A 26,874-nucleotide genomic window follows, 5' to 3' on the forward strand; every position below is an offset into this window, starting at 1 on the left:
ATAAATAAAGAGAGAGAGAGAGAGAGAGAGAGAGAGAGAGAGAGAGAGAGAGAGAGAAAGAGAGAATCGAAGATGAGAAGAGGAGGTAGTGGCGGAAAAGCATATCTCGTAGGAAAATAACGAGGAAAGCCGATATTAAATGAGGACTGGCATTAAGGAGAGGATATTAGATTAAGCCTCGAAGAAGGAAAACGTGTTACGTCATGGAGAATGGAGAAGCACGTGAGTGTCAGAAAACGGGAGAAGGGTTAGTTTTGTGAAATGTAGCAAAAGTCATGGATTTTATGGGATTCAGCAAGAGATTGCTGGATCGTGGATGACAAGCTGATAAGAAGAGAGAAGAGGAAGTACCGAGAAGCGAGATCAAGAGTGCGTTACGTGGACGAGAGCCTACGAGACGAAGCGCGACGATCTGTACCGATCGGGAAGAAGCCTGCCTCGACCTTTTGGGTCGTTCAGCCTTGGTGATTGTAAGATCTCGGACAAGAAAATGTTCTTTCTCTCGCGGTCGTGCATAATAATTTATTTTACCCTCCTCTCAACAGCTTTCCAATTTTGCGCGGAATCTTAGCGACTACTTTAAGAGAAGAGGCTCTCCGTTTCCGAGCTGAGCTGCCAAGGACAGCACCAAGGAAGCTCAACCTAGGAAAGCTCAGGAGCATCGGTTGCAACGAGACAAAAAAGTAAAGGACGAGAGAAAAAGTGATCTGCCTTAAAAAATTATGAATAAAGTAAACATATGAATTATGTAGAATGCAGTTTCTTAACATACGTACGTGCTTGCATGTATTAAATAAACATTGTTTTCATTGCTTTCCATCATAAATTCATCGTACTTTTCGTGACTATAAGTCGACGACACGAAGAAGGAAGTGCTTTGAGAATAATTATTCAAATATTTGTTCTTGAACATTATGAAATATATTTTGTAAGCTTGAAAAATTGCTCGTCATTAGGTTGGAAATGCCGACAATAAAAATACGTGATAAAAAGTCAGCATAAATTTGTCTGCTCCTACAGTATTATCATTATTGATTCATTAGAATGGAATTTTTTTATTATATAAATTTGGCATTTCACCATACAGTTGTAATGCATAATGACGTAATTTCCATAGAAATTGATTCTATCTTACGTTTATTGATATTTAAAGCGTTTAATTTATAAGTTCGACAAGAAATTCAATAAAAAATGCATTTAAAACTTTCTTTTTCAAAGAGATATATACATATGAAATAAGTCAAGCGTATTAAAAACTTTTTTCATACAATTTTTATTAAAACTTCATGTAATTATATTTCAAAGATTAATAATACTCTTTTAATAAGGATTTCCTTCTATATTATTCATCTTTATAATGTGTACATTAAAGTTTTGTAATATTTCAGAAAATCTTACACGTATGAGCTATTTATTAACATCTTTTAGCAAACGCTATTAACGTCATAAAATATAAAATTAAACAGATCATTGAAAGTTTCAGTAATTAATTTATAATTAAGCCTCGCTTATTCCACAGCATAAAAAGAGAATTAAATTGAATTCTATTTTTCAGGTAAACATTTAAATTTTTCTAGTTAGACTAATTAATAACAGGTGTTGAATATTGTATATGACAAAATTTAAAATTATTTTTTAAGTTTTTAATCTATATCTGACTCTAAATATCCTTAAATTTTATTCTTAGTCATAAGTATTTGTTTAACTTTTCATTATCAATTAGTTTAAAAAAAAATCTAATCTAAATCACAGTTTACATTACCCATTCGCAATTAGATGATAAATGTAATATTGAATGATATCGGATGTATGAATCTTATCACATTTAAGCTGGATTTAACAGGCTTTACTCGAAAATACATACACCATGTAACATGTAAGCGATAACGTTACTTAAATGTCCGCTTCTCTCTGCTTTAAAAAAACTCCTCTGTAAAGGGCAGTCCCATAGTAAAATAAAGAAATTGCAAAAGACACGTGTACATGTGGAGAAAAATAAATCCTTCGATACGAGCAATAAGCGATAATGTAAGTTCGTATAACCACAATTTATTACTTTTTCATATTTATAAGGTGAATGATATTCATATACCATTACACACAATTTCAAATACGGCGAATATTAATATTGAGATATAATTATCACTGTTGATAATTAAAATTTCAAAGGATCCAGCGACGTAAAATAAAATATTTGTAATAATATTAGGATAACAGATCTATTAAATCTTTTTTTTTATTTTTTTTTATTTTTTATTTTTTTTTTTTTTTTTTATCAATGAATTGACATTCACATAAAAAAACGGGCAATTAAATCTTCATTTATTTATAATTTATATTAAAAAAAAAAAAAAAAAATACTTGATATACACTATAAATAGATATATGTGCATAATTACATCAATACTTATAGAAAAAATTTGACCAAATCAATGATTAGTTTTATATTTAACAAAATTATAAAAATTATCACTCCATATGGAAAAATTCTATAGTTATAAAAATATAGTGACAATCAGTATAGATGTATTTAAAATATGATCTGATTTGAAAAACTGCCTCTTATTAATAACAAAAGAATATTTTTAAATCTTTTATCATAGAAAGACTTATTGTTTGTACTAAATTTTAGGTAAGTTTGCAAAAAAAAAAAAAAACTTTACATTTTTTTATGAATATATGTTAATAATTTAAAAATGAATTTTATCAATATCGAAAAATCAACGGTTTTTTGACAAAAGTTTATATTTCATAAAATGAAAACTTATGTACTATATATTCTAATTTATCGAATAGTTTTAAATAAAAGTTTTCGTGGAAACAATATTACTATTGATGTAAAAATTGTTAATAATTTATCGAGAAAGTTATTAAATCACAAGAAATAATTTTTCAAAGAAAGTCATAGATAAAGTGTGTTAATAAATGTAAAAATATAATTGAATATAAAGAATATAAAATTATCGATAGAACTTAAAAATTTATTAAAATGTTATAATTAATAAAATCCTAATATTCTACATGAAATTTCATAAATTGATTCCTATGTAAAATATTATATATATTAATAAAAGTAAGTAATTATATAAAAATTAATTATTTTAAAAAAAAATTGTCACAAATGAATTGTCGAATTAACCAGAAAATAAATAATTGTTGTTCGCATATAATATGCTTTTCCCTATATTATGGCAAGAAAATTTCAAGTTTTCAAAAATCTTAGATACATCATAATCATGAAAAATAATACTCCATTGAATTTTTATTTATTTTTTACAACTACTTAAAAACAAATCAATTACTCTTAGGCTATTTATGGCTTTTTTTTTTTTTTTTTTTTTTTTTTTTTTTTTTTTTTTTTTTTTTTTTTGTAAAATTTGTACTTTATAAAACTATAATCGATATTAGATTCAGTATAGCCCAGCATTGATATTATTATTCTTTATTTGTACGTAACTGGTACTTCATAATGAGTACTAAAAAAAGCAAGCATGAAAATGTTATACTAACTTTCCAAATAGTGAATACTGATCGTACTTTATCTACGCTCTAAGAACTGAATGTGAAATGACGTCATTCAGCTACAAATATAATGACATTTTCAAAGCCTTCTTCCTTCGGGTAAACGATGAAGGAATGGAAACCCCAGTTTATGATGTTCATACTTCGTATTCGTAACATAAATAGGAATAAAAATTTCATACAAAAAGAAAATAAACCTTTTTTTTTTCAAAGAGTATAACGATAAATATTTATATTCGTGAAATTTAAAAATATATAAAGCAAGAATTGAAACTACGCATTATGTAAATATAATTATAAAAGATATGAATATCATTCAATCATAAATATCAATATTTCACATATACTTGTATTATTATTAACTTATTTTAAATCAAACGATAATTATACAATCATTATATTGTAGAATTAATACAAAAAAAAAAAAAAAAAAAAAAAAAAAAAAAAAAAAGCAATAAATAAGCAGATAGATTTAACAGAATATTAAAATGAAACAGAATTTTTTTTCCCTTACCAAGGAGACTGCTTGTATTTGTTTTAATTTAAATTAATTTAGTATATTATTGGAAATTTTTAGCATCGAAAAAATAAGATGATCATATAATATTATACAATCCTTATATTTTTTTTAATTCTGATATTCCTAATCTTAAAGTTTTATAGTCGTTAACCACATGCAAAATATTGCAAACATGAAATTTTTTTCAAATATTAAATGATGTTGTGAAACATCATAATCTTATTCACAGTTGATATATGATAAATAAATATACTAATAATTTTATAGATACACAGTAAATGATTTTTACTTTGTTTTATAATTTCATCCATGTTCAATACAAATCCTTATCATTGTGTAAAGAAAGAAGTAAACGTATTCCTTTATTTAACGCGTTTAATAAAAAAGCAAACAAATTCAATTAAAGTCAAACATATTTTAAATATTTAAAATTATTTTACCTTAGTACTAAATGGAAATAAGCAAGTTTAGATCTATAAAAGTTCTGTCATAACTTTATTAAAAAATTATCAAAATCATCTTGTACACCTACTACCCGAAGTCTTTAATCAAAACTTTTATTTAAAACAGTTTGTTCAGTACTTGTATTTATAATGTTTTTTTTTTCTATTAAAATCCATATTTTTGTAACAAATGCGTGCGCACATAAAGTTATAGAATAAGTTGTAAAATTAGTATTGTTAATTGTTAAAATTTGTTAAATTGTTGAAATTGTTAAAATTGGAGATTTTATTTGAAATTGTGTATTTCCTATAAGATAATTTTATTTCTTTTATAAATTCAGAGCTATATTGTAATTTTAAAAATTCAATTTGATATTATCCTCGGCGCTATGATATATAAGTATTATTTAAAAATTTTTGAGATTGTAAATATTAATGTACAAATTTTCGAACCTTTTTGAATCACGATTAGAAAATTATTAATTGAACAAACTGTTCGTAATAATTTATTCGTCCGACTAAAAGTACTAAAAGAAAGTACTTACGTTTCATCAAATGATCTCAAAATGTACGAAAATTTTTCAAAACATACGAACTCGCTATTGCCTGATTCCGAGTCCAATGATATATTATAATTGAAAAATAATAATAATAATGAAGCTTTTAGTGTCAACGTTTCAATTTAATTATTCCTTTCAGAATCTGCTGAGAGATATTAAAAAAAAAATAATGTTTTTACGTGAAATTAAATCGAGAACTGAATAAATATGCCAGGCGTTATTAGAAAAACAATTTATTTCCGTTAAGAAATTTCAGAAGGTTTTCTTCTAAGAAACTCGTGCATTTTCATTTCCTAATAATTTAATTATGATGGATTAAAAACGTAATCGCCTTAATTACACAAATATTTCGTTTCTACGTAATTATGTATTGAGCTGTAATTTAAAATGTTTTAAATGAAAGTTGACCGGAAGGATGTTTCCGCCAGATAAATTATTATCAATGTATTGATATTACAACGTATTCAATAAAAGGTAAAAGCGAGGATATTGTCGAGCGCTTGTTTAATGCAATAAATAAGAAATCAGGCAAATTCGTGAATACATCGATAACCTGATGTTGAGCGGCGAGAGGGGAAATATTTTGTAAAGTAAAAATCACATAAGATGGGGAAAGACGAATACGAACGGATGATCGGAGACGAAGCTGTGGCCAGAGTCGGAGATGTACACAATTCATCCTGATTTGGCTGTAGAGACCGACATAAGCCGGAGTAGCTCGACCGGTCGGTCGTGGTTTTTTTTTTTTTTTTTTTCCAAAGATCCAAGATCCAAAACGAGGTCGTTTTTTCGAAAGGGCATGGGGCAACCAACCAAGTCTCGGAGAGCAGTTGGGTTGTTTGTACGCGTGTATGCATCTCGGGGAAGTATCAGGATGGCAGTCAAGACGCGTCGCTTAGCGTCATTTAACTAACGACGCCGTAAGGCGGTGAAGCTGATATCTTTCGTGTCTTTGATGCTGGTGGGAAGGTAGTGGCTCGTCTGTTTTTTTCCGCGATCTCGTTCGTTTTTCTTTTTCAGCATGGCTGCCATTTGCCCCGAGAAAAATATTGCAGCAGAGAGGCGGATAAAGATCGGCCGACGTCGCTCCTGCGGTCTTTCCACTCTTTTGCAATCTTTTCTCAGTTGTATGCCGCTAATCCCCTTATAAACTCTAGCCAATGTTTCCAATCTTTCTTTACAGGACAGCTGAACAATTTGCTCGTAACGTCAACAGGAGAATTCACACAACCCTCGCGTATTCAATGATCTGTTTAATTAATCCGGCGTCTTAGAATTTTTGCTTACTTTTTATCCTTTTCAATTTTTTCAATATACGTCTATGCTATATGGAAATGGTTACCTATGAAAATTATAAACTTGCAAACGGAAATCGCTTTGTAACACCGTATGATTGCTTTTAGTTTGAATAGAATAGAATATCACGTCGACGTTTTTGATATTTAAGAACTTTATCGAAAACTCGGATAATATGTATGAGGCTTATTATATACTTCATAAGGGATATATTTATATATATATATATATATATATATATATATATATCATTTTTCACTTAACTTAATCGGCCATTTATGCGTGTTCTTGTTATGTAAAGCAAGAAGATAATGGCGTTCTTGGAATAATGTACAAGTTCGTACTATACGTCTTCTCAATGACATTCAATTATAATCAATTATGTTAGAAAGTAATTAGGCAAAAACTTGAAATACGTTTCTTTGAAACTAAATTTTTAAGACCTAATCTGGTAACGTACAATATATATATATATATATATATATATATATATATATGGCTTGAGATTTTTTAACAAAAATATTTCTTTGCCGTTTCCATAGCGATTATTTGATCAGATTAATTAAGGCTTATTTAATAATTCAGAATGAAAAAATTACAAATTATAAATGTTGAAATATTGGAACGTTAAAAAAAATTATTTATTTCAAAACTCATGGCTTTGCTGAAAAATTCTGTTAAAAATTAAATAATATCAATTCAAAAATTTAAACCTCATGAATTTGACCATTAAAAAGTTAAAATATCAATTTTGATGAAATATTATTTCAAATAAATCAATCGTTTTAATAGAAATAGGTGAAAAAGAATTCAATGACAAATTTCTCAAATAGTTCATATTGTAATCTAATTTAATTAAAGAAAAATACATATGGTAAGATTGTATATAAATTCATATATTGATAATATAACAATATATCAAACAATATAAATAAATTTTAAAGTCACGCTCTCTCTCTCTGTATAAATAAATAACACTATTATAAAATATAATAATCTGTCCTTTTAAAATATTTTTCTGCATTATTTAGTAAGATTTAATTATTAAAAATGAAATAATAAAACGATTTTGTAATTTAATAGTTTATATGATTTCAAGTATTCATTATAAGAATGGCAATTTATTTTAAATCGAAAAATCGTATAAGAAAATTTAAATTTAAATTTACATATTCATTACAAGTTTTAAAAATTTATTATTATTCGGAAATACATGTATTATATATATATATATATATTACTATATATATATATATATATATATATATATATATATATATATATATATATATATATATATTTATGTCTTAAATGATCGTCGCTTCGTTACAAAGATTCATTAAAGATTGATAATGTAAATTAAAACGAATGTTGGCAAGATGATAAAAATAATTGTCAGCATATTTACTGACTATACAACAACATACAACAACATACAACAACATACAATATACAATAATAATATTTTATCATTACTAATATGCATTTATTTAATATTAAGGAAATTCTGTGTATGCTCGGATAATAATACTTAGAACAATGGAATACTATCATGTTTTGAAAAAAAACCTCAACTGTATCACAAAAATATAATCTATATGTTTATACTTTGATTATTAACTCATCCGTAAGCAGATAAAATTTAATCATAAAATTCGTCTCTGTATCGATTAGAATAATGATCGCTATTGTGTATTTAAATTCAGATTAAACGTGTTAAAAGAATATCAAATTTTTTTTTAATATTATCTAATATCGGCACACTATGCTTTTGCTTTTAAAAACTTATACATACAAATAATTCCAATTAATATTATAAATATTATATAGGCATGATCAAATTAAAAAAAAGTCTGTACGAATTGGTTGCTCCGTCAGAAACGTCAGGAAACGAAAAGTTGTGGGTTTAATGTTCAAGAGTATAAAGCCATACTACATCTCTTATTCTCGAGTCACACTTACTTTTGTCTAACAAAATGGATATTTTTTAATTATGAAATAACTATTTTTATATAAGGTTTCTACATAAATTTGATCGTCCTTTAATTGTAATTTTTTCTTGATACTTGTTTTTAAGTTTTTCATATAAAGATAACGCCAGAGTACCTATTAGCATACTCCCAACCAGAAGCGTGCATAATGAATGCTGATCCTTGCATAATCAGCAACAACTCATCACCATCGACAAGGAGAATTCGTAATGGTGAACTACTCATTACAGGATCAGATCAAGGCTACTGTATCTCTCTGAGTAAAACAATAAAAACTAAGGCACATAATTATTACTAGTCCTTACAAGACTTGTATGACGCTATTAATAATAGCACAAATGATACCCTCTAATAAGAAATGTACATAATCAATTGCTGATTCTTGATTCTTACAAATTCAACAACAAGATCTTGATGATGAAAGAAAGAAAGCACCCAACACAGGAACAGGTCCAAGCAACTGCATCTTCGTTATTGAAAATAGGAAACACCTTTCCGTTGCATAATTCCAACACATCAATAACGTTATTGTAAATAAACAATAATAAACCATATTTTTCGAAGAAGCGCATACTGTATTTCTACAGCCCTTCCACGTCCTCTCCTGAACTCCTCCCTAAGCATCCGCTAGGGCGGGCGACAAATTATTATAAAACTATCGAAATATTGGCAGTTTGAGTCAGGAAATAAAATAGTTTCGAACACGCGTAAATATGTATTTCTTGAAAAAATCTCTACTACGGAATTTTATTTTTTTTTTTTTTTTTTTTTTTTTTTTTGTAACGTTAGAAGCCAGTGAAATTATACATCACATATAATTCTTAATACAAATAAAGAAAAAAAAAAGTACAATAATAGAACAATTTTAATAGACGGTTAAAATTATAAAATCCCCTTTTAATTCGTCTGAATGATAATTTAATACAACTTTTTATAAATATTCATAGTATTTTTATTTAAGCTCTAGTATTCAATTAAAATTTAACTTCTTCCAATTTTATGAATGCACGTAGCTAAAACAAATTAACTAAGGCACTAAATCTTGTATTAATTGTACAAAAAATTAAAGCCCGGACTGGAAAACTCTCATGGCTCTCCTGCTTACATTTAACTTAATCTTATTATATAATTGTAGCTGGAAGGAAAATGTATATCAGGAGTAGCACAGCGTTGCTAAAAAATTTTGCTGGTGTTTACTCCACTAAAACACAGCCGACATTTGTTTTGCCAGCCATTTTATTCGTTACCTGCTTTTTTTTATCTGTTTCAACTTAACCGAGGCATCCGTGTTTTTCTCTTTGTGGACTTATTTCACTTCCCCCCTCAGTCCCTCTCTCTCACTCGAGTGTTATATATAAGTACTCATATATAATAGTAAATAATAAGTACTCACTCGCTCACTCACTCACTCACTCACTCACTCACTCACACTCTCTCTCTCTCTCTCTCTCTCTCTGTGTGTCTGTCTCACGCTCAATCACTCCTATTTTCCACCTCAGCTCCCTCTTCCAGCCATACTACCAGGCATTGCAAAGTCAAGAGAAACGTATAAAGATGCGGGGATTAAACAGACGGATTGATCACCTTGAAAGCGACAAACGATTTGTCTTCGCTCAAGAAGCCACCAATCTCAATAAATCCAATCGCCTATTTAGAAATAGATTTTTTTTCCCAGTGATTCGCCTTTTCGCCCGCTCACCTAGAAACACATCTCTGTCGCTCGCGATGCACATAGCATCTCCTCCAGCGCGAGCAACTACTTTAACGATGGAATTACCGTTTTTTCGTTGCATTTACCGCTCAAAGCGAAAGTATAGTAGTTGTAAGCGCGCTCCACGGCACTGCAGCTAATGCCGTAGTGGCTGGATGGGGGCGGATGGATTGGGCGGGGGGGGGGGGGGGGGCCAAGGGGCGTGGCGAGCAAAAGTCGTGCGAATAACGAGCGTTTGCGCTCGAGTCATCGCCGGATTTCAGTTGTCAGAGGAGAGTTTAGTTTAGTTTCATGATTTTAAGCTGCTTCCCCGGGCGAGGGGTAGCGGAAGAGAAAACTTGTTCTCTATGATGGAGTTCGTTCTTCTGTACTGCGCAACGGAGATGTGTGCTTAAGAGTTAAGTGAATCCCCTTTCCGAAGCCAAAGCTTTCCTTTATTAGTTTAAGGAAAATGACTTTTTTAATTAGAATGTTGGTCAATATTCATTTTCAATTTTCAATTTCGCTGCGTGCTTTAAAATAAACTTATATGTGAATAAAGTTAATTGAAATAGTATTGCATAGTGATCGCTTCGAAAAGCACGTACCAACGCTACAATTATGCAAGAAATTTTAATTTTAACGGCATAATAAATATTTCTAAAGATTTCGGAAATTATACACGACAACTGACTCGTCGACAATTCTTAATTGAATTAAAATAATCAAATAAATGGTCTTTTTTTTTTTTTTTAAACATAATGCTTATCATTGGCAATGATTATTACATTAATATGTAAATACTCAGCATGAAACACAACTTGATTTACTAAGAAGTATTTATTTTAATAAACGAAACTTAACGATTAGCTTTAATCAAATACTGCGGAAATAACAAAATAATTATTGAAATATAGTGTATCAGCGACTTTAATTTACTATTAATTGTATAATTACCGAATAGCATATATTGTATTTACAAAATTACAAAACTGCTAAAGTCTTACATAATTTTTATAGAAATTTATAATTTTACTTAAAAAAAAAAAAACTATATATATAATTACATATCGTAGACAAAGTTGGCAATTAAGATTAAAGAATCAATTTAATTGCATCACTTATTAAATAAATTCATATTTCGTAAAATAAAGGATAATATTAATAAATATAAATTTATTGATGAATACTTAATAGAAAATTTTTTGTTGTCTTTATCGAAATTCCAGCATTTCTTTTTCTTTATTTTTTGAAATCGATTCCATTCTCTAAACTCTTCTCTTATGCAATCACTATGAAAGTTGAAGGTAAAAACACCGATAAAAGTTTTAAAAAGGCCAAGAACTTCATACTGCGTGCACGTGCTAGAATTTCATACTAAAATTGATTGTTAAAACAAGAAAAAAAGGAAAATCAAAAACGAAAAGAAAAGCAAAGAGCAATAGTAGGAATAGTAGGAACCGCCAGTGCGCAATTTTTACAAAAATTTCAATATATGTGTTTGTATTTCTCTCTATATTTCTGTTATTGCCGATTTATTTCTTTTCCTTCATAATCCTATACACTTTCATGATATGATATTCATACAATCCGATTTAAGAAGTTAACAACATTAAATTGCAATATTATATTAACTATTATATAAACAATTAAAATAACTATATACTTCTAAAATCATTTATTATTATTCGTACGAAACTATTATTATTAAATAATTTGATAGAGCAAATCAAATTATACTTTGTTTATTGTTATCTTATAATTTACTATATTATTATTATCTTAAAAGAAAACTAAATATTAACGTGATAGAATTTACTTTCAAATATGTAATTACCGCGTTGACATAATTTAATTAAATTTTTTAAATAATTAAGTAATATAACTTTTGCATATTTATTCATTTACTTTTTACCATTTTAATAATCTTATTTCATATCTATATATATATATATATATATATATATATATATTGGAATAAAATATAGATATAAAAAATTATCTATGTGCTGAATATAAGTTGTGCATATTTGGTAACATAAACTAAGAAATGACTTGGGAAAGAACGTCCGCCGATTGAATCACTGAATGGCGATATTTACTAAACCAATAATCCCATCATTTGATGTAGCAGATAAATAAGAATTCGATCTACACGCAAAGAAGTAGGGTTTTCATATCAGTGTGAGTGGGCGGTAGACGGGCGGTAGTTCGGCAAAGTCGATCAAATAATGCCATTCGATTGAGACGAAAAGAGACGTAAATCGCGTTCGGAAAGCCCATCGCATACTGAAACGCTCGCGAGGCTCTAAACGGATTACACGATCGTCGGTAGCACTCTGACATCTCGACGAATAGCACTCCAGACGTTTCTCTTTCGCTATCGATTCTTCTTAGTCTCTCTCTCTCTCTCTCTCTCTCGATCTCTCTCTCTGTACATAGCTTTTATGTCTTCGTCTGTCCGTCGTTGGTCTACCGATGCTTTTAACGTTTCGTCTCGACGCCCCTTCTATTTTTCTTACGTGTTTCCTTAATACCATCCCTTGATTTCTCCACGTTGTGGGCGGAATACATTTCTCTGTCTGTATAGGGCGGTCGCAATCTTTAATGAAACTATTATGGAGAAAGAGAGCTGATGGATAACGAACGAGTACTTTATTTCTCATGGCTTGATATTGTATCAGAATATAACGATATCCTTTTTAAAGATATGTAGATATTTAGATGATATCAAAATAAATAATCCAAAACATTATATTCATCGATGCTTGAGCAATTATTGTGCCAATTTAACATCGATAATTAGTCGATTTCTTTCATTTTCTTAAGAGACAGATATTTAAAATATATTTTTGTTATTATGATATTAGTGCTAAAGCTTAGTGCAATATGTGGAAATATAAAGAAATTATATAAAGAAAATATGTAAGGGTTGGCGCAAAGTATTTTTGCAGTAACTTGATATTCAAAGATAAATTCACTGCAGAATTGCTATTATATTTCTTTCGATGAAAATATACGTATGGTTGAGTATAATATTTTATTAAAATTCAGCACAATAACGCACTGTAGTTTGATTGTGAAGATTTGAAAAGAATTATTTGTATTGCTTTAATAATTAATATTATTTATATTTTCACGTATATAGTATTTACAGATGACAAAAATTAATTTAATTTAATTTTCATCCCTCTTTCATCCCTCCATTTGGAAATAGTTTTTAATTAAATGTTATTTTCAATATTAATAAATAGAAAATATACGTTCTTATTAAATATTCGTTCATCTTCTTTTAAATGTATTTAACATTTAAAGTATATTACAAACACGTTAGATACTACATAGCAATTTACGAAAATATAACATATATTGAAAATTGAATAATTAAAATTGTTTTAGAATATGATGCAATCTCATACTATTTTTGTAAATAGACGGTTTCAGAATATTTTTTAGACAATATTCATATAATCTCATCTGAAATTATTCAACATCTTTGTACGCTGAAGTACAGACAAATTTACATAGTGTTAGTATCCTATTGTATTTCTCGTAAATTAATTGATCCAATAGCTTAAAACTTTAATTGCCATTTAATTATTTGCTTATGCAGTAATCTTAATTACGCGACACGACAGTAATCATGCACATTTATTATAAAGATATAAAATAAATAAAAGTTATAATACATAATTAGGTGAATCTTCATCACGTAGTTTCAGTACAATCGAAATATTTTCACCCTTAATAGTCGTGTAATTAATCTGAAATAATGCAAATTTCCAAAAATTCACATTACCACGCGAAAATTACCATATTATGAGATTACAATAGCACAGCAAATATATATATATATTATCTAAAAGATCATAATCTAAGATTAGTGCTTAGGTGGAACCGAATAAATTAACAAAGATAATAAAAACAAAGAGTATATATATATATATATATGATATATCTTCTTTTATTATGCTCTAGAAAATTTAAATAAAATAATTAAAACTATTTACTATATAAATGGAAATACGTATTTGTGTGTCATAATATAAAGAAGGGTTTAGCAATTAAAATAAAAAAATGTCTTCAAAATTCTTAAACAAATGATTATTTATTATAATTTAAGTGTTATTAAATTATTCAATGCATGCTAGGCATATTAGGGAAATTCATAAAATGTATCTCATTTTCAACGTCCCCTAAATTTACTAAATTATTACGCAATAATAAATACATTTTCACATTCGTAACATTTTATTATTCATTTATGTTTATACGATTTACCGTAATATTATTCTTAATTAAATGAAATTCTTCCTATTATAATTACTATTAATGGCATATACAATATGCCTGCTATCATTACTAGGGAAATATATCACACTAATATAGTTTATAATATTATATGAGATACTAAAACAGTACATAAATAATATGAAAATATGAAATTTTATATAAATGAATGTTATTTAATAGTTGATCGGTCTTATCGCGTTAGTTATTGTAAATCTTGAGTCGACAAAGCTTAAAAATGTGAAAATAGTACAGGAGATAAATAATGTAGAAGACAAAGGAATATTAAGGAGAAAGTTATATTATGACATAAGAAATTAGTTGTACCGTTTATTTGTAACGTCTAAAAGTTCATAGAAGACTCAACTGCCGAATACATTTGAAAGGGAGCGAGAGAGAGAGATAACACATTATTGAATAAATTTTTACGCGTTTATTTCGTCTTTTATAAAAGCACACATTCCGAAAATCCACCGCAAAGCCCATCCACCCACCCAACAACTCCCCTCGCGCACATCAATTTATTATAAACAATTAGCCTAGTCAGACTCATGCAATTGGGTAATTCACAAAACTTTGAGGGGTAAACAGTGCTCGAATGATTGGATGCCGAACGACGACTGGACAGAGCTCCGATTGGCATGCCAATGAGATCCAGCGACTCTCTCATCCGATAGATAGATAATAAACGTGATCTGAAACAAGAGTTGGGTCGGTTGCTGGAGCATTGTACCACGACACGTCGTCCTCTATTGCAAAGCGCAATTGCGGCTGAATCGCTCGGGCATTCAAGCCGTACACGCCTAATTTTTCATAATTAGGTGGATCATTGCGCGCGCGCGCGCGCGCTTGATTAAGTATAAGTTTTGTGGCATTGGTATCACTGGATATGTATTTTAATGAGGTATAATGCAAACGTAGGGTTCCAAAAGTACTTAACTCCGCAAGCGGCTTACTTGACACTTACTCGAATGAATAATTTAGCAGAGAGAGAGAGAGAGAGAGAGAGAGAGAGAGAGAGAAAGTCAATGAAGCGGGATAATGAAGCAAGGCCAAGGATGAGTATACAAGGGGATAGATAATTTAAGAAACGAGCATTTATAAAATTCTCGCGAATTAAGCAAGCGGCCTTAATGAAAGCTTTACGGGAGCGTATATTCAGAAAAATGAAAGAGAAATGGAATTGACGAAAGGTGGCGCGGAGGGCCGTGCCGTTACCATACATGATACAAGAAAGCGTCCTGCCCGCACTTTTGGCTCCGAGGAACTCGCACGTGAATGCAAAGCCCACCTCTCCCACTACTACTACCACCACCACCACCACCACCACCACCACCAACGCCGCCGCCACCGTCGCCACCATCGGTATCGTTACGGTTGAAACTTTGCTCCGAGGCGTCAAGGGGGTGGCCACCCTCGACCCATTTATCCCTTTCTTTCGGCGCCATGCCGCTCACGTACGACGCGCTTTTCCGGGCGTATTAAAATTTCAAACGAGCAAACAACATCAAATGAGAGATTCATCATTGCCCCCTCGAGTTTTTCGTAAAAATATCGTCTAAAGCTATCACGGATTTCTGATACGCTGACTCGCGTAATCAGTGGCGCTCCGATCGGCGAAGGGGTTTTAAAACCATATTACTTTGCTTTTCTTTTTTTTGGTTTCTAATTTCGATGGCATCGCTTGGGCACAATGAAATTAGCCCAGTCAGGGAATTGGAGCTTCGACGCCACTCGATAATAAATTGTTATTTTGAATTTTATGAATGTACCTTGGAGAAAGGAATATACGAATAAATAAAACTTGATAATGCTTTTAACGAGACGCCGTTCTAATAAGCAATTCTTTGTGCGCGTTTACAGTCGAGATGGATAGGATTCTTTGTCCCCTCGCAAATTAAGGACGTCCTCATTAATCATTAGTGAACGTTTGCGCGATTAATCTATTTCCATAGCCTTGGCTCGGTCTGATACTAACAACAATAATACTACGCAATATCGCTTGCTGAAATTGAAATATTGAACAAATTCAAAACTATAATTGTACAGTCGTCTATGAATTATGCTCTTTACGCGACTTATATTTTACAAAATGAACTTATTTTTCTATGTTATAGAATACATAGAAAGTAGTCGGGACTTTTTACTAATCAAATGAGTGACTGCAGTGACTCACTAGTGCAATCACTCGTAGGTCTGACGACAAGAGACATATATCGGAGGCTAACACTAGAAAATGACTCCCTGCCACTCGTTTGGAAAAATCTGTCTGATCATTATGGGAACCCCCGACTAGCCATCCCGTATTACCCACAAAAACTCCTCACCAATGCAGAAATAAACAATAAAGAAACGGGCTCGTGATGTGATGCGAATGACTTATTAAACAAGTTACATTTCTTAGACAGCACTAGACTTTCTTAGACGACTGCATGCATGACAATCCATCAAGTCATTGCAGCATTAATTGATCATCAAACAAGAACTCAATGGGAACATTCACTTGGTTATTCAACTTCCTATCCCAAGTTTGAGCAACTCGAGACATTTTTAATGTTTCGAATAAGGGCTCTAGAGAGTCATCTACGGGATCAACACACCGAAAGCAGCCTCATTCACCGAAGAAAAGATCGGTGAAGGCTTATCATCAGTCGTGTCGTCGATAAAAACTGAACCAGAAAGGCCGCACGGAAGCCTAAGGCAGAACGAGATATGCGTCTACTGCCGCCATTATGAACATTGGTTGACCTCATCTCTAACGTTCAAAGCAATCACAATGAAAGAATGAAGGACTTTTGTAATTAAACATAAATTATGACTCATGTGCTCGAGGCGACAGCAGAGGTACGAGTGCAAGAGCAAATAGACTTGCATTCAGTGTCACAAACGGCACAATTCACTACTAATACACGTAGGCACGAGCGTGACTCCGATCAAGAAAAGTTACGGCTCATCGACCCCCGCGCCCCCATGAAGAGAAGGTGCAATCGTCACTGCATAAAAATCATTATAGCAAACAACCCTGTTCATTAGTATTTTGATCAACAAACTCAGAGTAGAGCAACACGAAGAAACACTGAGATTTACGATCGCACACTTCTACGTGTACAATACCACCAGCAAGCGCACCGCATAAAGAGGACCTGGACATTTACGACCTTCTTCTGCCTATGCATATAGTACACGTTACCACCACGTCGCAGTCATAAAGGAACAGCAAGATATCGTAAGATTACCATCGCCATCTTACAATCATTATTGTGTAGTTTTTAATGATAACCGTAATAAACAGGAAGAAACTCGTATGTGTTAATTATGGAATTCATACACTATGCATTCCACTTGCCCGCAATCCTCCCCCACCAAACATCCGGGAGCTTAGCCTAATTTCAAACAATAATAATTAAATTATTCTTTCTTTTTCTCGTTCAATTTACCGACTAAATTAATTGGATAAAGTCCCATTTCATATGTAAGAAGCAATGCTTGAAATTACTCATAATGCGGATATAGGAAAATGTTCTTCTAAGCCACTGATCTTCTCGCAAAAATTCGCGATAAGCAATCGTTTAAAGCATTTCAATCGTTGCATTGAAATGCTCGTATCGTTATGTCAGTTAAAAATCAGCGCGCCAATCCTGATAAAGTCGTCGCACATTCAGATAAATGCGTCTCGAAAATAAAGTGCCCAAGCCCCAACGACGAATTTAAAAGTACGCCCTCCTAATTTTCTACCTCGTTCTAAATGTATATATATATATATATATATATATATATATCTTTTAAACCTTCTGTGTGTCACTTACGTGCCGCGCACTCTTTATCTCTCCCTTCCCATTCGCCTTTTACCGCAGCCCGGAACTCAAAGCGACGCGAATACGACGGCAAGCAGCTTCTCACTCGGCGCCACCACTTTTTCCGCGCCGCTATATGGAAATAAAGTAATTACGCTAAAAGCTACGCGCAGCCCTTGCCGCGTCTTTATTCGGTGTTCTACTGGTGCATTGGTTCTCACATCCAAAGCTACGCAATTAAATTCGGTTTACGCTCTCTCTCTCTCTCTCTCTCTCTCTCTATCTCTCTCTCTCTATATCTCTCTCTCTCTCTCTCTATTTGTTTATCTCGCTCCAACCTCTACTATCCTCGTTTTATTGCCCGCGTAGTGGCAGCCCCTATGTGCGCTTTAGTTTTCAAATCAACTCGTTTGCGTGCGGCTGAACGAATCCGTTGCGAGGGAAGCGTCGTTGGAGCGGAGCGTCGACGAGGAAGAAATGATGAGGGACGAGCACTTTGAGTCCGATTGAGTCGCATCGCCTCGCGCCCGTTATTGTAGCCTCCTCCATTTTATTTTTATGCGAACACAAATGATAATTCGAAGAAGCCTATTGCTCTTTAGGCATTTTTACACACGATTGATTTTTATTCATTCATCACGATTCTTTAGAGTATTCCATTTTTTACTGCCTGCTATAAAAGATATCTAAAAGACCTCGATTTTTATAGATTTTTTATACGTCCGTTACATTAAAGGTTAAAATGTTGAAATGTGCAAAAGTTTATTAGATATGAGCCTCAAGGCATTGGACATATAAATATTTGAGCATACGGTAAATTCGTTTGTACAATGGGTGTAGTAATTAATTACTCTTTCTCAATTTAACAATAATAATAAATAATAAAAATAATGAAATCTACATCTGCTAATACGAACCATTAACGAAATATTTAATTAAACAATCGAGTTTTGTCATTATTTTGTGCTTTGAGGGGAGTGAGGTGCAACAATCGTATTAACAATATCAATACTATAAAAATAACAAACAGAATTTTTATTATGCAATAAACTGTTTGAAATAGAGAGACATAAAAATTCTATTGCTTCTGTATGGTTAATTCGCGCAATCACAAAGTACTTATGATAACGTTAAAATCTCAAACAAAACATGTGCAATTGCATCGAATACGAAATGTACACGATACACTAATAGAAATAATTGTAATATAAGAGGAAGGGAACAATTCCACACAAATTAATCGTGAATAATCGCAATTCGAAAAGGTGGCTGGGACAATGGGGAGATCCATTTGTTGTTTTGTTGTTCCGGATATTCTCTCTTGTAGAAAAGCTACAAACACTACACTTATTTTATTCAATTTCAGTGTAATTAATTGCTCCTAATTATAGTCTGGGTAACTAACTCTGTTACCAAAACGTTATCACGATAAAGCATCCAAGTCGTATCTAACTTTACGACTTTAAATGTTATTCTTCTTATATAAAAACTGATTATTAAAAAAAAAAAAAAAAAAAAAAAAAAAAAAAAAAAAAAAAAAACAGGACTTATTTATTACTTATTTATTTCACATTATAGTAATAAAATTATAAAATTATATTCCAATATATATATATATATATATATATATATATATATATATATATATATATTAAAATACGATATTTGTAATACGATTGTAAATTAATTTTACAAGGCAAAAGTATAGTAACACAAATTAAAAATACATATTAATCGAAAATTAATATAGAGTGGTTTAGCTTCTTTTTAAATTCTTTTATTTCAATATCATATTCCAAATAATGCATTTAGACTACAAATTTACAGTTTGAATATTAAATAGAAGAATCACTTTTTTATTAAAATATTAAAACATTAAAATGTAAATTTATAAAAAATTCCATAGTTTCTAGTAAATCAATTCCTTGAAATAATATTAAAATAATTATTTTTTTTTCCTAACTAATTATAAATGTTTAGGGATTAATAAAATATATATATTAATAAAAAATACCAGAAATATAATACATTTAACCGACTGAATTTATATATTAAGTAAATTAGCTTATTGACTTAAATATTAAATGCAATGCTAGAATAATTTAATAAATACTAGATTACGTTTAAAAATTCATGTAATAAACAGGCAGAATTAAAACGTAAAAAAGTGATTTATCCCCTTTTACTTCATATGAATACAAAATGTCTTGAATTCATACTAAATTAAATTTTTATAATAACAAACTCTTATTATTAAAAAATTATTAAAAAATAAATTTAAATATAAATTTAAGAATATTAACTGCATATTTAACTCGAACAAAACATATATATAACTTATTTTGTAGATTAAAGCTATAATTATTTTTGTAGAAATTGTACTTAAAAATTCGGATTAGAATTATAAATTTATAATTACGAATGATTGTTGTTGATGAATTCAATCGATGAACTCTTGGAGTTCTGTGGCGGTTGACACTTGGCGTTAGTATGCACTTCCTGCGGAGCTAGGAAGTGTACGTTTCCTGATACTCCTGACGTAGTGCGATTGGTGGTAAATTACCCTGAGAAGTGAGAGGTTCTAAAGCTCTTACCACTTTCTTCGAATAATGCCACGTGGTGAGTCTGTCATGCTTCGTGCTTGGGGCACGAGTGCTTCTCCTTGGGGCACAAGCAGTAGAATTAGGTGTGGTATGGTTGCGTGTACCTTTCAAAGCGGCCTTGATCCTTGAAGTATGCTTGGTGACCTGGCTCCTGTAGAGACCTTGGGTTGAAGTTGGTGTGGTTATGGCGCCTGTTGAGTACGCACACGAAAACTGAAGGTTTGTTTCGTTCCATGGAAGCTCTACCGAGAGATATCGACTACTGTTCCATAATGGTCCTGATAAGACAGACCATGATCCGTACCATGGCGTCTTCACTGAGAGAGGTTCACTGAGAGAACGAGGCTGGTCGCGTGCTTCCTTTAAATATCCGCGCGGCTCGTTACTTAGCTGGCAACACTGCATAGGTGTTGCTATGCGGAAAAATATTGTAGAACGCTTGACAATAAGGCGTAGACTAAAAGATAATTCGCAGAAAAAATCAAACCCTACAAATTTTGTAGAATTCAAAACGACGTTGCTACTCCAAGAACATATAAACATTGTAGGCCATCCGAAGCCAAAACATAACAAGTACACGAAAATTCTCGTCCCCGGTGTTTACAGAAACCAGAGAGCTAGGGATACTAGCGAGCACACATTAATTAGAATGTGTAATTGTGAAATTATATAGTAACCTCACCATATACATACTTCTTGTATTCTTGTTCAATACTTAATAAGTTTCCCGCTCTTTCTATAAAAAATACATGCACCTCAATATTGATGAACAATGCCAAGAGTGCTGCAAATATCTCGGGAAATGTCAAATCCACATGCACAACGATATTCTCTCTCTCTCTCTCTCTCTCTCTCTCTCTCTCTCTGCATGATGCATGTCTCTGCATGCCTTTAATTCTGGCTCTCAAACTACCTCCCGCTACACCCTCTTTTTCGGCACTCGCTCATTCGCATATTCATTCAATCCCCTTCCCTCTCGCTCTCTCTCTCTCTCTCTCTCTCTCTCTCTCTCTCTGTCATCTGGTCCCTATTCGACCGTCTGAATCTCTGCTTCGCAGCTTGAAAAACGAGAATCCGAACAGAATGTTATTAAAATGCAGAGTGCGTGGGCATTGATCAAAGGCCTACACCAAGGATCAAACGAAACACATCCGATACTCATCAAGTAACTCACACACTTTCATACGAAAGTTGACTGTTAATATATTTTATCAAATGCACATTGGAGAAAATGTACCTAGTATGTGAAAGATTGATATTGCAATTTTCGTGGTTAAAATTAGATTAAATTATAATTCGTTGTAAACTATAAGTATTGAAAATAAACAAAGTGCGTCAATTAATATTTCTATTAGCTTAAATCACTTACCAATTGTGAATTAACAGAACTGACAATATCAGCAATTTGTTAAAAGAAAAAATTGTTTCCTTCCTATCTGTCGACTAATTTTTTTTTAGCTTATACATTTATTACAAAAAAAGTATCGAAATTTTAAATTTTACTTTTATCAAACTTACAAATAAATGGTTTGATACATTTTTCCTTTCAATATAATTAGAATAAAAATAAATATAAATTAAAATTTCTAAAATAATTTTTTTTAATCGAGATGATTATTATATCATTGAAATAAAAATTATTTGTTTTGTTAATTTTTTATTTCAATGTGCTAAAGTTCATTCTAGCTTTTTCTCGTTGTTGTATATTATGCAAAATCGTTATTTTTCAATAAATCATTCTGATATATCATTTAATTATAGTGTATCTTAAAATTTTCTAAAAGTTAATTTAATTTAATTACGTCAAAATTTTTCGTGAAAACACTATTTTTTTCACATTATCCTATACTTCCTATAGTTTTTAATTATATTAAAATGCTATGCTTACATAATTGCTTATATTAAATGAAAATCTTCCCGTATACTAATAATATAAAAAATTGAAAAATTAAAAAATCTAACAAAGATCTTTTTGTCTTATATATTAAATTTTATAATTATAAGATTAAAGTTTCAACATGTTCAGAAAAATTCATGTTGACTCTGTCAAGTTGACAAAGTATTTAAAACGATGGTTATATTTAACCCGAATGAATATTTCATGCGGTACATTTTAATTTTGCATATATTTAATGGATACCGTTGAATTAAATATATTTCTATAAGACAGAGAATAAATTTCTTAAAACAACTAAGTGAACGTACATTCATAAATTATATTGTTTATGAGATAGATATATAGAAATCTTACAAGTCAGCTAATGTGTGTAATAAAATTTTCGAATTTATTTTTATTTATAGCTTGGCATCGTCAAACTGGAATGATTGAATGCATGCCAATCTGCAACATGAAAAATATATTAGAATCACAGTAGGACATGTACAGATGTGCATTCATTTATTCACTATATTCTGTTACAAATAATACTTTCCTCGTTTCCTTAAGTTTTCAATACATTATCTCGCTACTTTTCATCTGCTATTGTATCCAAAATTCATAAACAGAAATTATCAAAAAGTGTTTGTAGACAAAACCGAGCCGGAGATCAGTGCAGTCTCGTACTCATTTCGCATCATTTCACAATCCATTTATCTCGGGGAGGCGAGCGACAGAGTAGACATTCTTAAGCATCGCATGGACCAACTCTCCAAGACTTTAGCCTTTCCGAGCACGAAGCGACGGCGAAGACGCGAGCGATGAGACGAGCACAGTTGTGGAGCACACGAAAACATCCCGAACGACCAGAAGGGAAACGAATGGTGGAGTGAGCCAAAAGCAACATTGTCGACACTGTCTTTCTCTTTCACTCGCTCACTTAGCTCGAGAATGACAGGAAGTAAAAGGATATTAGCCTGCACGTCACTCGTGGCAATGGGAAGGGGGAAGGAAATTTACGCCAAGCCTTCTAGAAATAACGGGAGCTACGCATTAACCTTCCATTTTGACTATTGTCGCCTATCTCTCTCTCTCTCTCTCTCTCTCTCTCTCTCTCTCTCTGTATACCTCCCCCTCTTTCGATAGCTCTGCCGTTTTCTGAACATCTATTTGTAATTGAATAAATTTACTTCTAATAAAATCTTATTTTGAAATGCAACTTTGTGAAATGTGCGACATATGAAACTTTCGATCAGCAAATTTATGCTAGTAATGCGCAATATCAATTTTTTATATACTGAAATATATGATTCCTGAATTTTTATTTTAACTTTTCCTTTTCTTGTCCCAAGTATCTGGCACGTTCGCCAATAACGTGTAAGATTTTAAAAATGAATAATTTTGAATAACATACACGTATTATCTAATCTTATTATTCATCTGAAAATTATTTCAACAATTAATATTAAAGACCTACTTTATAATCTAATAGTATTGGTATATACTATATGTACACGTAATAACGTATATAAGTATAATCTTTCATATGATATCGTATCTATCATAAACTTCTGGTAAAACATAGTATAAGTTTCAATAAAAAATGGATTCACTTTTTATTAGTTTTCATAGAAATATTAAACAATATGCTTTGCACTAAAATTTTAATTATTTATTTTTATAAAACATGCTTTTACTATATTTATATTGTATCATTTAATATTTAAATTTTATTATTAAACCTCAATTTGTGCTACTGATTTTTCAACGTCATTATTATTTATTATTGAAATTAATGATAATATGTACCTATAGAACAATATCAATCAAGTTAATTATAAATTATTCTTATAATTATTAAAAATCAACTAAATGATTACTTATTTATTTCCACCGCTGACTATCAACAATTAACTAATCTTCCTATAATAATTGTAATTCATGAATTATAAATAAATAACACTATGTAGATATAAGATTAATTCATGTGAAAAATATTATATAAGCAATAAAATATATATAATTTCTTATTTCTCTTTATCTTCGATTATTCGTAATAAATTATATACACATTATTATGCAACAATTCATTTATGGAGGAATTAGTTTCTATAAATAAGCATATACTTGTATATAATTATAACGTAGTACTATTGAATTTAATAAAAATAAATACGTTGTTCATTAATCTACATAATTGATTCGAATGATATTGAAGAAAAATCACAATAAAAATGACTATCAAAAAGAAACTTTGATTTTATCTAATTATCATTTAATGATGAGAAACTTTTATTTATTAAAATAAAAATTTTTATTTATAGACACACTTAATAAGAATGTATCAAATAAAATATAAAGTATATGTTGTATAATCGAGGACTAACACGTATTCACTTAATAAGAAATAGTACATTGACCGAATTGATAATCTTTATCGATATATTTGGTGCGGTATGAAGTGTCTCATCATGGGACAATTCATGTGCTGCTTTGTAGACTTTGAATATATAGTCGAAGGCACAACGTAATTGATGACTCCCACTGGATCTCGAACATACTGCCAATAACGTCGCAAGCTTTTGCTCAGGGGTCATTAACTTTGCACTAACGTAAAGCTTAGCAGTAAAACTTTTTGCTCTTTTGACATGTTGAAAGCTTTTTACAGAGTCACTCTCTCAAACTTTCCAAGTTCTGGTTTTATAAATATTTGCAATTATTACTAGTTTTTAATTATCTTGATATTTATCTATACTCATATTTTTATTTTTAAATATTTATCTACATCGATATGTGTGTCTGTGTGTGAGTGTGTGATGGATGTGTGCGCGCGCGCGTTCATTCCGCCTGTCACAAGTTAATCAAAGAATTTTAAATACTTTTTTAAAAAGTCGTCGGTATAAATAAAGAAAATTAATGAAAATGTTCTTTATAAATAATTTTATATATTAAATGGAGATATTATAGTTGAAAATGTTGCTAAATCAATCGTAATTTTTAAGTTTAAGCAATAAAAATTATAGATAATAATAAACAATCATCATCTTAATAATATCCATATTGTCATAAGCTTTATCATAAGAAGCTAAGTTATAAGAAACTAGGTTACGGAAGTTTAATTTACGTGAACTCTTCTGGAATCTGTTAACAAACACTGAAACACCACATGTAAACTTTTAGTATATTTTCACAAATAACACACCTGGGTTTCGTTTTATAAATAATGTACCGTAAACTTGAACGACATCTACATCTCACAAGAAATATCATTTTATACTAGTCAATATACTAAAAGCATATCTTCCAGTCATAAAAAAAATCTTATTTATTTTATAAGCAAATATGTTATGAAATAATTATAATGATTATTTTAAAACAAGGTATTCGAATCTTTATAAGACAATTTGAATATTTTCCCAAACTACTACTACTAGTTAAGAGTACTATAATTAACAAATATTCAAATCGTTAAGTTTGTTATTCAAATAACAATCGATTAGAAACAACAATTACAATAATTGCTATAACAAATGTAGAATACAGAAGTTATATAGACGCCAAAATTAAAATGAATAAAATACTGAAAGAAGATTGAGGAAGGAGAGAACAAAGATGTAACATCTCGATATGATGATCGATCATAAAATAAAACGCAAATATTATATTCGATTGTAAGAGACGAAAAATAAACCGTTTCCCGACAATTCCCAATGGCTCTACAAACGATAAAACGCTCAGCAATCTAACATACAGCCACATTTAGACATAAACTCCGCCAATGTCACATTATACAGAGGGACAAATGGTGCCGAGCCCACGAGGTTACTTCATCAACATTACAATCTCGTTAGCCAAACGTTTCCTCCCTCCATTGTCGACTTCCCGGTCAGGGTGCCGTAAGAGAGAGAGAGAGAGAGAGAGAGAGAGAGAGAGAGAGATAGAGAGAGAGAGGGCGGGAGAGAGGAAGAGGAAGACGTAGGTGTTCAGGAAGTGGGAGATCGGCGGCTGGCCGAGAATAGTACAACTTTAGTATTTATCGCCCCGACGACTTAGAATTAGAGGGACTTGAGAGAACTTCATTTTGCGTATACAGCGATTAGAAAGTTCGGAGCTTACGGCTCGCGCCCCTCGTCTTTCTAGCGGAGGCCTGAGCTTTGTCGAATAATTACAAGATAACGCACGGAGGACGACGACGCGCTCGTAAACTCTAATGCTTTTACCGTCATGTTTATTACTCCATTTACCCTTTTTCTCACTTTTTCCCCCTCGCCGTCGTACGAGCGCCAACT

The sequence above is a fragment of the Ceratosolen solmsi genome, unplaced genomic scaffold, assembly GCF_000503995.2.
Source record: "Ceratosolen solmsi marchali unplaced genomic scaffold, CerSol_1.0 scaffold31, whole genome shotgun sequence".
Classification (NCBI taxonomy): Eukaryota; Metazoa; Arthropoda; class Insecta; order Hymenoptera; family Agaonidae; genus Ceratosolen; species Ceratosolen solmsi.